Source organism: Genypterus blacodes, unplaced genomic scaffold, assembly GCF_046128005.1.
Source record: "Genypterus blacodes isolate CSIRO-AG114 ecotype Tasmania unplaced genomic scaffold, CSIRO-AGI_Gbla_v1 ptg000156l_1, whole genome shotgun sequence".
NCBI classification, from domain to species: domain Eukaryota; kingdom Metazoa; phylum Chordata; class Actinopteri; order Ophidiiformes; family Ophidiidae; genus Genypterus; species Genypterus blacodes.
Window position 1 is genome coordinate 3416492 of NW_027466957.1, and position 12531 is coordinate 3429022.

The following is a 12531-nucleotide window of genomic DNA, read 5'->3' on the forward strand; positions in this document are numbered from 1 at the left end:
TTACAATTATTATACTATTGTTACATTATTATAGTATTGACAAAGCAGCCTAGGGACACAGGCCTTACATGTGTCAAAACAGACTGCCAGATATTTCTCTGTAGACATGAAGTTATTGACTTTTTGGAGATCATTCCATCTCCTAGGATTATAGATTTCCTTTTTTCTATGCACTGCAGCAATTAGGCATGTAATACTCTTGCATTTTCCTTACCAGGGTTGTATTGGCACTCATTTTCATGAATCAAAGTTTTCTTAATTACTTTAATTGTTCTGTACTAATACAGCTGTGATTTAGTCTTCACCAGATTCATCAGATAGACAACTTGTTGGAAAGACTTGTTTACACTGGAACAAAGTGATTTACTTCAAGGGATGGGGCTATAAAAGAGAGTTTGAATGAAGCATCAAAGGAGGGAAGGGGGTGTTTTGGTGTAGGTTTGCCTTCACAATACAACCCTGTGTATTTTACCATACTTTTACCATACGTATTTTAACATACATATCATACCACAAAAACTTACCAAAAACTCTACCGTCTAACTGAATAACATGCCACCTTGTGAGAAGTGAAGTAAATGACATCCAGGTTTGTACAGCCTTTTGTGATTTGCTATTGGAAAGAGATTCTTGGGAAGTTTTCCTGAAATTTCACTTTCCCTGTTCGTTTAATTTACGTGAATCATTTGTATGCTTCTCAATTCTTTCCTATATGTTGCTTCAGGAAATAAATGGTAGTGAGTGGAAACAAACAAGAGCGTAGACAAAATGTTGTCTTCTTTGCAACAAAAAGCATCTGCATCTATGGCAAATCTGAGGATAAATGTTCTGCATTTTACAACACCATGAAAAGCCCAAGAAACTATGCAGAGTTATCTTTGTGCTGTGAACTTTAGAATAGAGTGAAGAATAAAACAGTAGTGCTTCTCTGGCCTGAACAAAGACAAATAAAAAACAGTTGATGAAATAGAAGAGCCACAACACCTCTCCAATCCTAGACCCAGATGGTCTGTCTCTGTGTAATAGCCCCCCCATGCAAGGCTGGGTTAACACAGGTTAACCAGCGAGTATTTCCACTGGGGTTAAATGTTCCCAACCCTCGACAATTCCAAACATCTCCTTATTAGGGAATCTTCTGCAGTGTCTCCCACAAGAAATCTTCCCCCCAAAGGGCCAAAGGAATATTGAGTCGCTGCGAGGTAAATAGATGTTAAAGGGAGCGGTGGGGTATTTCTTTTTTCCTCACTGCAACTTCTGTGCTTAAAGGATTGATTGTGTCTCCCATCAGACCAGTGTTTGCACACTCTCTGATCCCCTAAAAGAAGCAATGGTGGCTGCAAAAAGAGCAAAGCATTTAGCTTGACAGTTGTGTGTGGAGCAAAAGGGATAAAGGCTTAGGAGGCAGAGACAAATAAACCCTTCTGCACCAACTGAGCTCTGACTTCAGAGTTTAAATTAAAATATTTTCACTGCACAAACAAGCTCCTACATAAACAAAAGCCCCTTGGTTCTCTGACATTTGAGTGTGTGAACTGATGCAATGTATTCTTCAACTGTTATCTGAAACAAGGGTTGGATCTGACTTTATTCTCCCCCTTCTTCTCACACAACTGTCACTATAGTGCTTCACATTTTTCTTTCATTATTATTTCAGTATATAGTTGGCCTCCAACTCACCAATTGGCTGTCACAAGGTCTGACTTCTAGGAAATCTATTTTCCTCACTAGCAAGCATAACTTATTATGCAGTCTCTTACAAGTTAAAGCACCATTAAATGGGAAAGTTATTACCCACATAGTGTAAGGCACATACAAACACAACCCGTTGGCTTTTTCGTGAGCATGAAAAAAAAAAAAAAAATCTTTATAGAATAAATGTACAAAATAAAACTCTACAGTACCAACAATACCAACACTGCACCCTATGAAATATATTCTACAGATACACCCATTATCTAATATATCCAATTATTTTATAAATGTGTGTCCACATGAAGCTCTGTTGACTGAACATTTCCCTTGGTCTTTCCCTCCACTTCCTCACTCTGTGGCTCACTGAAATGACATAAAATAAGACAGATACTAACACACAAGTTATGATCATCATTTTGTGCAAAAGCAACATGGAAATCTTATTTTACGAATCTTCAAAACATGTATTTACTTTCCATGGAGGGCTGACTGAATCCTCTTGTGACTAGACTTATCCCACCGCTTAAGAACTCTCTCCTTGTCCAGTTTAATTTTACAGTGAACATGCATAATGGCTCCATTTTACAATATATCGTTCATGCACTCAGGTGTATCAGCAAGGGACAACTATGTTAACTTTCTGCAGCATTAGTGGCATTATGACACTGGTCATATCAACCCAAGGTTTTTACTTTCCTGGCTACAGTGATGCACTAGATACTGTACCTATAAAGGTTTCTTAGCAAAAATGTTATTATATGTAAATAAACCTTTTACTTAAGTTAACATCTGACTGCTTGCGATAACACTAGCTGCTTGATATACTGTATGTAAGTTTCATGACCAGCTAGGTAGGAAGTGCCGCACCAGTGTGCTCAATCACCACACACACATAGCTGCCAGGTAGATACTCATAGGAGACATTTTCAACCCTCGACTCTGTACACAGTTAGATAGCCAAATTTTTATTTTTCACTCCGAAATAATTACTAAGATCCAGACCTCATAGCTGGCTACGACCATGCACATAAATAACCATATGTTGTGAAGATGTCAGGTTCATGCTTTATTTAGAAATATATGCAATGGAGCATGCCTGGTGAAAATGATGCGGAAAAAGAGGACAGCAGTTCTTCACATTTGTTGTCTGCATGTTGATGCATTACAAATCCCGCCTGCTTTCTTGTTTTTCAGGTTGGAGTCCTGCATCATCATGCACACCCGATGAAATTAAAAAAAGACCATTTTGTCGTTCTGGGGCTGGTGTTGATGTGGCTGTCTGGCTGATTCATTATTTCTTTTTGGTGCTAATGGTGAGACCATGCAGGGCATTCATGGGATAACTTCTCAATGCTGTATGTTGTGTGCCAGCATTTCACACACACGATCATCAGTAAACAGAAAGTCCCTTGGTTAGGTTTAACGGCTTGCTATCAGTGCAGAAAACTGATAGGGATGCCAACATCATTTTTTCTGAATACATCAATATGCATTGCCGAGAACATAAGGTTGAAGAGAGTTTGAGCAAGGACACACTCCTACTTTATACCATAGGAATCAACTAACAATGGTAGGGCTTGCCTTGAACTCTGCTGACTGTGTCAAAGTCTTTGGTCAGGTCAACAAAGGTGGAGAACAGGTCAGAATCATGTTTCTTGACACTTCTCCGAAGCTGAAACACTATGTCAATTGTTTTCCACTCTTTCCTGAATCCAAATAGACTTTCTGTCAGAGGACTAAGCACAAGGTGATTTTGAAGACAGTTGAAGAGAATCCTGTTTTTTCCTGAAATTGAGAGCATAGCTATATCTTGATGGTTGTCACAGGCCAGACGTTCCCTTTTGTGTTTGAATGATGGAAGCATCTTTGAGGTCTTGTGGAACTGTTTCTTGCTGTTCTTGTTGTGACAAGGCAACAGTGCGACAAGGCAATAGCGTAAGCCTAACTCGAGATGATAAAATGTGAAATAAACTGAAACTTGGTAAAAAATGTACAGGAGTAGCAGCTGGCCAAAATACAAACATAGGCAGGTTTATGTTTTGTTAGTGGGACAAAAAAGGATGCAATAAAATCAAACTTTATTCATATAGCACCAAATTACTATTTTATTAGAGTTGTTTTCAAGGCATACCCCCATGAGCAAGCACTTGGCAACAGCAGCAAGTAAAAACTCCCCTTTAACAGGAAAATTGTGCCCTGACCAGTCGGGTTTAGAGAGAAAGATAGACAACACAGAGAGACACAGCAACAACAATGGTACCTATGTTAATATGACTAAGGACATTAATACAAATAGAATGCATGGGTCTCAAGCAGGACAGGGTCTTCTTCTCAACAGTCGTGTTTGCATTGCTGCCCATAGACAGACAGGAGCAGAACTGAAATATGATCTGATTTGTTCAAGGGGGGGCCAAGGAGGGCCTTAAATCTGCCCAGGGAGTACAAAATGAGTTGGTTGAAAAACAGTGCCATAGATAGTGACATTTGCAGCTTTGTGAATGAAACTCAGCCAAAGGGCAATAGGCCTTTAGCACAATATAATTTATATGCATTCACATTGCCATGGATGAAATGCAGTGGAATTCACTGCCCATAGGATATGCCTGCACAGACCATAACCCCAGCACCAGAATGGGCCACTCTGTTCATTGACATTCGTTGACAACAGGAAACCTATCACCCGCCCAGCACCATACGCGCTGCCTGCCATTGGCAATGTTCAACTGAAACCACAATTCATCTGTGTAGTGATCATGGCTTCTCTTCCTCATCTTGATATACCACATCTGTGCAGGAGGTTGATGACATAGGGGAAACATTTTTGTGGAGATTGGAATGGAATTTGTATAAAGACGCTTGCACATTAAGACAAGGTTTGTGTTTGGAATTTGGTTTCATTGTATTGTGAAAGGTATGTGTCATATGTATTTGTTTATTGTAAAATATGAAATATGACATTAAGCTGTATTAAATTATGTCTGGCTGGGGTTTATTGGGCTGGTCTGGGTCAAAGGGAAGGATTTGCTTTTTTTTGGATCTGCTAAATGAATATAATATCTGTCCACATCATTTGTGCTCAAAATCAGTTTAACTACACTAATTAAACTTTTTTTTTTAAATTGTCCTACAATATAACATGTCGAAATCCACAATTACTTTCCACAGCCATAACTACGGTGGCCGAGAACCGCCACCGCTGCAAATAAAAGAAGCGCTGCAAAAATAAAAAGCTGGTGCAAAAATAAAAAAGGCGATGCAAATAAAAGAAAGTCTGCAAAAAAGAAACGCTACTGCAAATAAAAGAAAGTCTGCAAAAATAAAAAAGTCGGTGCAAAAATAAAAACGGTGATGCAAATAAAAAAGCCACAACGGAAGTGGGTTACCGGGGACTGTTTTTGCCGATGCACCTGTGTGAGTAGAAGACGACGCCGACGCACCTGTGTGAGGAGAAGAAGACGGCGACGACGACGACGAGAAGAAACTACGAGTAGGAAAACGAACTAGAAAGTAAGTGAACATGATAGTGTTTAATGTCGCTACGTGTACTTTTTAATGTGTTATTTGGTTAGGCCAGGTAACCCCAGGTTTGAAGGTGAACTGGAGAATGCCGGTGTATTGTTAGCTTCGGCTAACACGGGGAGACCACTAACCAGATGTCAGTTTGACATCATAGCTGGAGTTTGAGTTATTGGATGACATCGTTTTGTTAGCGTGATGCCATCACACTCATTTATTTAAGTAGCTTCAGATTCAAACAGCTTCAGCAGCATTGGAGACACACTTTCTGGACCAACATCTGACTGTGACTCTGTGAGTGAGCTCGTTTTGTGGTGACTATCTACAGTGAAGACAGCTTATTACTGTCGTTGTTGTTGTTTGTATCATTAATAATCATGCTAACAATAATCTAAGGCGTGGGTAACAGAAGTTATGTGGATGAATGTGAAGTTTAAGCTGTGTGGGGTGGCCAGGGACCTTTGAGAAAGAACCATGACCATAATGTCAGATTGAATCCTAAACTTGACTGTTTTTGCTTTGTCATTTACCAGGTCATGTTTTGTCCATTCTGTGGGGTGAACCTTCCATCCGTCCTGGTATATTGTGGCTCATGCTGTAGAAATGTCAGGTTCCTAAGGAGTCTTCAAGATGAAGGTACATTTCTTTCTGACAGTTAATGAGGTTCTTAAACATGATGGATTGCTATGCTTTTTCAGAGAATATACTGTCTGTTAGTCATGAATATACCACTTCATATGGTGAAATCCATAACAGAGGCATGTGGAATACAATGAATTTGAAGACATGAAAAATTAAGAAAGTTTCTTAGTCTAGTAGGCTACTGATCCCTGTAAAAAAATCCTATGCAACAATTTTGAGTGTTTTGCACTATGCTACTTTTATATAAAGACATTTTCAATTAATTAACTTTAACGAGTGCATTGAATAGCTTGATTCCTCAATAACTAATCACTAACTACCATGTCACCCACACATGATAATCTTAACAATCTCATTTATTCACCTCTGTAAAAATTGAAAATGTTCATTATGCAGTTCATCATTTAGCCTCTAATATAGTGTCCTCCGTCCTACCCCTCAGGTCCTGAAGCTAGTACTCCAGTGGATGAACTTATCCAAAAATATTTCACAGAGGGCCATAGTTATGAAATAATAGTGGACTTACTGAAAACCAAACACAACACATCAGTCAGTTTTCGCAATCTACAAAAAAGACTAAAACATGCAAGCCTGACCAGAAGGATCAACTACACTCCAATTGCTACTGTGCAGGCAGCTATTTCCGAGGAGCTAAAGGGATCAGGCCAGCTTTTAGGGTATAGAGCGATGTTGCAGATTCTGAAACGGAAACACTCTCTTGTCGTCAGACAAGACGATGCACCTAATGGCAGAGCTGGATCCATGTGGAACAGAGAATCGCTGCAGACGTAGATTTGTTCGAAGGGCATATCATTCAATGGGACCAAACGAAACCTGGCACGTTGATGGGTATAATAAATTAAAACCTTTTGGAATTGGCATAAGTGGCTGCATTGATGGCTTCTCCAGAAAAATTATGTGGCTGAATTGTGGAAAGACGAACAACGACCCTTCAGTAATTGCTCAAAACTACATCAACTGTGTAGTTGAGCATGGAGTTTTTCCAAAGCGGCTCCGCACAGATTGCGGCACTGAAAATGGAATAATGGCCGCCATTCAATGTACCATGAGATCAGAGCATGCAGACGAGTTTGCAGGAGCTTAAAGCCACATGTATGGCACTTCAACATCCAACCAGCGGATTGAAAGCTGGTTCCGGAAACAAAGGTTTCTGTCACTTTTAATTCATTTATGTTTTACTTGACCCTGGATTATTGTATTTGCTGTATGCATTTATATTATTTCTCAGTTTAATGTATATTGCTGTGCTTTTTAAAGGAAAGGGTATATTGTAGTGAAATCTCCAAAAGGCATGAGTCAGTAGTAAGTGGACTTGTACATTAATCTAAACCTCTTGAAGAACGATGACCTGGATGAATTTGTGTTTTCTATCTAGGAGCCAATTTTGGATGGATCTGTTCAGTGACTTGAGGGAGAGGCATCTCTTCAATGGCAGCCCTGCAAACACAAAGTTCACCTCCTGGAGTCACCTTATTTATTATTAATTACGTAAAAACTGAAATAATGTGGTGCTCTAAAATGTGGGTACTTAACTGCACTTGAAAATATTTTGTAACATTTTGATTATAAAATTTAAGATTCACAATAAAGTTTTCCCTCATGTGCAATGCTTTCTCTAATATTTGATACTTAGTTTAACCTAAGATCATTGCTTGTCTTTGGGTCTCTGCATCCTTGTCCTGTAAGAAACTCTGGAGATAATTGTAATGACCATGAAAGTGAAACTTAATTGATGTGTTGCTCAGTGTGAACACTTTCCTGTACTTGCTCCTAGCAATTGTGGTTTCCCAGCATCTGCCCAAACCCTGAACCACATCACCAGCATCATGCCAGTGCCAGCAACTCCTGCTGGGGATGAGCATGAAACTCTTTTTGGAGAACTGCAACGACAGAGTGGTGTAAGAGCTCCTTTGCAGTGGGAATCAGCTGTAGAGAACTACATCACCCTGAAAAACATGGCTGGTCTGTAAAAATTTTAGGGACATATTTGTGTTGTGACAACACCAAAACAAACTTCTTTTTATGTGTTGTATTTGCTGCTGCTGTATATTGCTGCTGTCATTTTCTTCTCTCCCCTGTCATTTGGCAGAGGCTTTTGTCCAAAGCAACGTACAAATGTCTGTAATAAAGTTGTCTATGCCTGAAAAAATCTTAAAAAAAAAAAAAAAGAACAGTCTGTAGTTTTTTTATTTATTTTTTATTTAAAGAAACAAGCTGAAGCTGCAAGCACATTCCTGATATCAAATACAATAAAAATGTGCGGTCTTGACAACAGTCTAAAAATGAAATGTTTAATATAATGTACACAAACATGGATCTCTAGGTCAGAGCGTGACACATTCTTTTAAGTAGTTTAAGCCTTGATTGTGTGACAATATTTTCAGACAAGGCTAAGTGTGAACGATAGACTATGTTTCGGAGCTACAATTACCAGAGCTGCTGAATCAGTGCTTGACTCTCCATCTGCAGGTTCCCATATCTGGAAGTAAAAAACAATATATCAGTGAGCACTTCAAATTTGATTGACAGAACTAGAGCTGAACAAATTTGAACATAAATATTGAAGTTTGTAAAATATGTGTAGGCCAGGACACTGCAACATTTACTGTAATTTAAAATGCTATTTTGGCACGTTTCATCAGAAACATGGCTTCTATGTAAAATCTAGAAACATTTTCATTTTCAGACAGAACTTACAATATAATCAATGTAAGACACAACAAATGTGGCACTCACCAATGTATCAGCTGCACTGAATTCTGCAGAGCTTGGACTCATGATGATCACCTCTGAATCCGACAAAGTAGTTTCGGAGGCTGCTGGTGTCCACAAAAAGGACAATTCATTATGATCTGCAAAAAACAAACAAAAAAAACAAGTATCATTAGGTTGCTTTGGACTTAAATTGCATGAACATTTTAGCCGTCAGTTCAATACCTCAATCTGACATTATGGTCATGGTATTTTCACAAAAGTCCCTGGCCACCTCACACAGCTTAAACTTCACATTCATCCAAATAACTATTGTTACCCACGCCTTAGATTATTGTTAGCATGACTATTAATGATACAAGCAACAACAACAACGATAGTAATAAGCTGTAGCCGTCAGTTGCTTCCACTCTCGTTAGTGGTCTCCCCGTGTTAGCCGAAGCTAACAATACACCGGCATTCTCCAGTTCAACTTCAAACCTGGGGTTACCTGGCCTAACCAAATAACACATTAAAAAGTACACGTAGCGACATTAAACACTATCATGTTCACTTACTTTCTAGTTCGTTTTCCTATTCGTAGTTTCTTCTCGTCGTCGTCGCCGTCTTCTTCTCCTCACACAGGTGCGTCGGCGTCGTCTTCTACTCACACAGGTGCATCGGCAAAAACAGTCCCCGGTAACCCTCTTCCGTTGTGGCTTTTTTATTTGCATCACCGTTTTTATTTTTGCACCGACTTTTTTATTTTTGCAGACTTTCTTTTATTTGCAGTAGCGTTTCTTTTTTGCAGACTTTCTTTTATTTGCATCGCCTTTTTTATTTTTGCACCAGCTTTTTATTTTTGCACACCAGCTTTTTTATTTTTGCAGCGCTTCTTTTATTTGCAGCGGTGGCGGTTCTCGGCCACCGTACATAACACTGAGCCACCACAAATAGATTGCTAGGTCATTTGTTATAGTTGCAGGTTGGGACTTCTCTTCAATCATCCACAGTCACTATCAGCCAATGTAATTCCAAATAGATTTAATTACAGTTACCTCTCCAGGACCATGACTCCCACCCACACAAACCAATACGCACACATTTTTGGAGGAATGGAGAATGTCGTGTCTGGGGGCCATCAGCAAGGAGCCTTGCGCCATGGGAATAATTGAGATGGCCTGTGAAAAGGGTAGTGAGGCTTAACCAACCATCGACACAAGTTCTTCTATACTGTCCAATTATAACCGGCAGCCGCAGCTACCTCCTGAACTCTAATTATGGCCAGCAAAGCTCGGCTGGTCAGGGAACCTGTCACCCCTCTTCCCTTCCACCATCCCAGCCTGTAAGAAAATAGCAAAGTCAAAGATAATGTGTAATGTCTTCTGGTGTTTCAATGTGTGTGTGTGTGTGTGTGTGTGTGTATGTGTGTGTGTGTGTGCGTGTGCAAGAGAGAGAAAGAGATATACAGGATGAAGTCTGCAATGGGCCACAGGATTAATTCAACCTTTTGTATTGGTTAATTAGGCAATAGGTAGTTTATTGGTACAGATAAAATACAATTTGTAACCTGATTAATGTAAAATAATGACTGTAGAAAATCATAGAACACAGAAGTCACCATGGTGATAAAAATATCTCAGTTCATGATTCTGCATGTAATTGATTAATTGAACAAATTAACGATTAATGGATTTCAAGATTCTTTTTAATGTTGTTTGTTATATTTCATTTTGTGATCATTTAATTTAAAGACAGCTCATTTAGGTAAAGATTTACAGTCAGTCTGCTTATAAATCAAAAGACGTCCAACCTTCAGAGCAGAAAAAGCAGCTCTAATTGGGCAACCTTCATTTTTACACATCAACATAGTACAAAATTTAAGGGCCACTCAAAACAAAGCTTTCAGAGCAGTCCAGGATTTATGGGTTTGTCTTACTGAATTAATTTCTATTGGCACCAACAGATTTGCAACTGACAATGTTCAGCACATACATCTACTTTCCACACTATTTAAATGAGGGAAATAACAAAAAGCAGAATGTGTCCCCTTTAAATGAAAGGGAAACTGGATATTAAAACACAATAAAAGGTGAGACAGCACATGGTAGGAAACATTTATATATGATTAAAGCAACATAAAGTACAAACAGATGAAATAATAATCAAATATCATAGTTAACGGTCACCTATAGATTTTTAAGAGCATAATTTAAATATATCTTGAATTAATCACTGTGAACATAAACATGAATCCTTAATATTATTCAACCCTTCAAAGAGTATAGGCTCTCAACAGCTGCTACCGTAAAGCTCCATTTTTTTCCTAGAATATATACAAAGGGAGGCTGATGCATAACAAAGTAACAGGCAGCAATACAGAGACAAACTAAATCCTGGAGTAAGCACTGACTTGTAGAGTCATGACACTGCAAATTGATACAGTTAAAAACAGTTATAAAACTTGAAATATGCAGTATCCTGGGCCTTAAATCAGAGTAAATGTAATGCTCAGAGCTTGGTTCATTTCCACCACTGACCCACGACTCAGATTTGCCTTCCTATTTCAGTTTCAATATGCCCACACAGTCTAATCCAGAGGTGGGGAACCTTTTTCCTATAGAGCAAGGGTGTCAAACTCAAATACACAGTGGGCCAAAATAAAATACTGGGACTAAATCTAAGCCAGACTCCATATTTCTTGATAAATGGACTACAATTGTGCATGTTTTCCCTTCTTTCCAGATATACGATGATCAACTTTTTCATATGGAAACATACTTAAGTTTAGCTTAAACATTAAGTCTGGAACAAGCACAGCTTAATATTAGAAAAAAGGCTCTTATTTTATCTTGATGCCCTTTATTGCTTTGCACTATCCACTTTGCTGTTGCAACATGTGCATTTCCCCCGAATAAAGGATTATCTTATCTTATCTCTTATCTTAAACACATGAGAAATGGATTTTCAAAAAAGAGTGGCATACGTTTCTTCTTTTTATTTAGATAAATAAAAGAATACTTTATGCCTCTTTCTATCTGTAACCTTTCAAGTTAATTTTCAATGGGAACCTTTTTTTCACAGACGACAAAACAACCAAAATTAAATAAAAATTTCCTTCAATGAAAATCCAACAATTCAACTATTCACAGTCCATGCCTTGGAGTAGTAAGACAAAAGTGCATAAAGAAAGGCTCAGAGTGCTACACTCTGATTTACTCTGATGCACATAGATATGTGCTGCCGAATATAGAGAGCATTTGAGCAGCTTGTGGACGGAGATGGGGAATTGTGTTGGGGACGAAACGAGAAAACAGAGTCATACTTTGACTTTGGAGTCAAAGTTTCACTGGAGTTCAATCAGCTCCATTTGGATGTTGGTTGGTGCGCGTTCCACGTCAACTGCAAACTGATTACTATGCAGTCCAAACTTACATTTCTGGGCTTCAAAGTGGACAAATCACCAGGTAAACTCGGCGCTGAGTATGTGGAGTTATTTTTGTTACATGAAAAAAATATTTTTCTGATGACTACATATATGGTACAATATCACAGATCACTGGAGATAATGTAGGGATACATACAATTCTTGGTTTTAATGATTCATTTAGTAGCCATCATTTTAGTCGCCTTTGTTTGATTTGACAAAGATCATTTTGGAAAGTGCTGGCAATGGCATTGGTCTATTCTGACATTGTGTCTTGTGAAAAACATCCCACTGTTTGGTGACATTATTCCTGCAGGGAACAAAAACTGGAATTTGTTAGTATTGATACTTTGAATAATGAACATAGTTTTTTCACCTTCTCTCAGTGTAGGAATGACTATTTTTAAAGCATTTGATTGTTGACCACCACAAACTATTCAACAAACACTTATATCCACATAGAAACTTGATACCAAGCATCATTTTATGATTTTATTATCCATCTTCTATAAGGAAAATTGGCCCCTTGTTACATATGTGGT

At 38.5% G+C, this 12531-nt stretch overlaps 2 long non-coding RNA genes across 3 annotated transcripts; one reads left to right on the forward strand and one right to left on the reverse strand.

The window, feature by feature from the left end:
• The first annotated feature begins 5050 nt into the window (after positions 1-5050).
• LOC143012835 (uncharacterized) lies at positions 5051-8749 on the forward strand. Of its 2 annotated transcripts, XR_012965089.1 has the most exons (4): positions 5051-5199; positions 5742-5844; positions 7247-7391; positions 7646-8749. It is a non-coding gene; the product is annotated as an uncharacterized LOC143012835 (long non-coding RNA). The 2 variants fall into 2 exon arrangements; XR_012965088.1 differs by lacking the exon at positions 7646-8749 and having other exon boundaries at positions 7247-7478.
• Positions 8213-9386, reverse strand: LOC143012836 (uncharacterized). Its single transcript, XR_012965090.1, has 3 exons — positions 9141-9386; positions 8608-8723; positions 8213-8350 (listed from the first exon to the last, which is right to left on the reverse strand). It is a non-coding gene; the product is annotated as an uncharacterized LOC143012836 (long non-coding RNA).
• Between the last annotated feature and the right edge of the window lie 3145 nt (positions 9387-12531).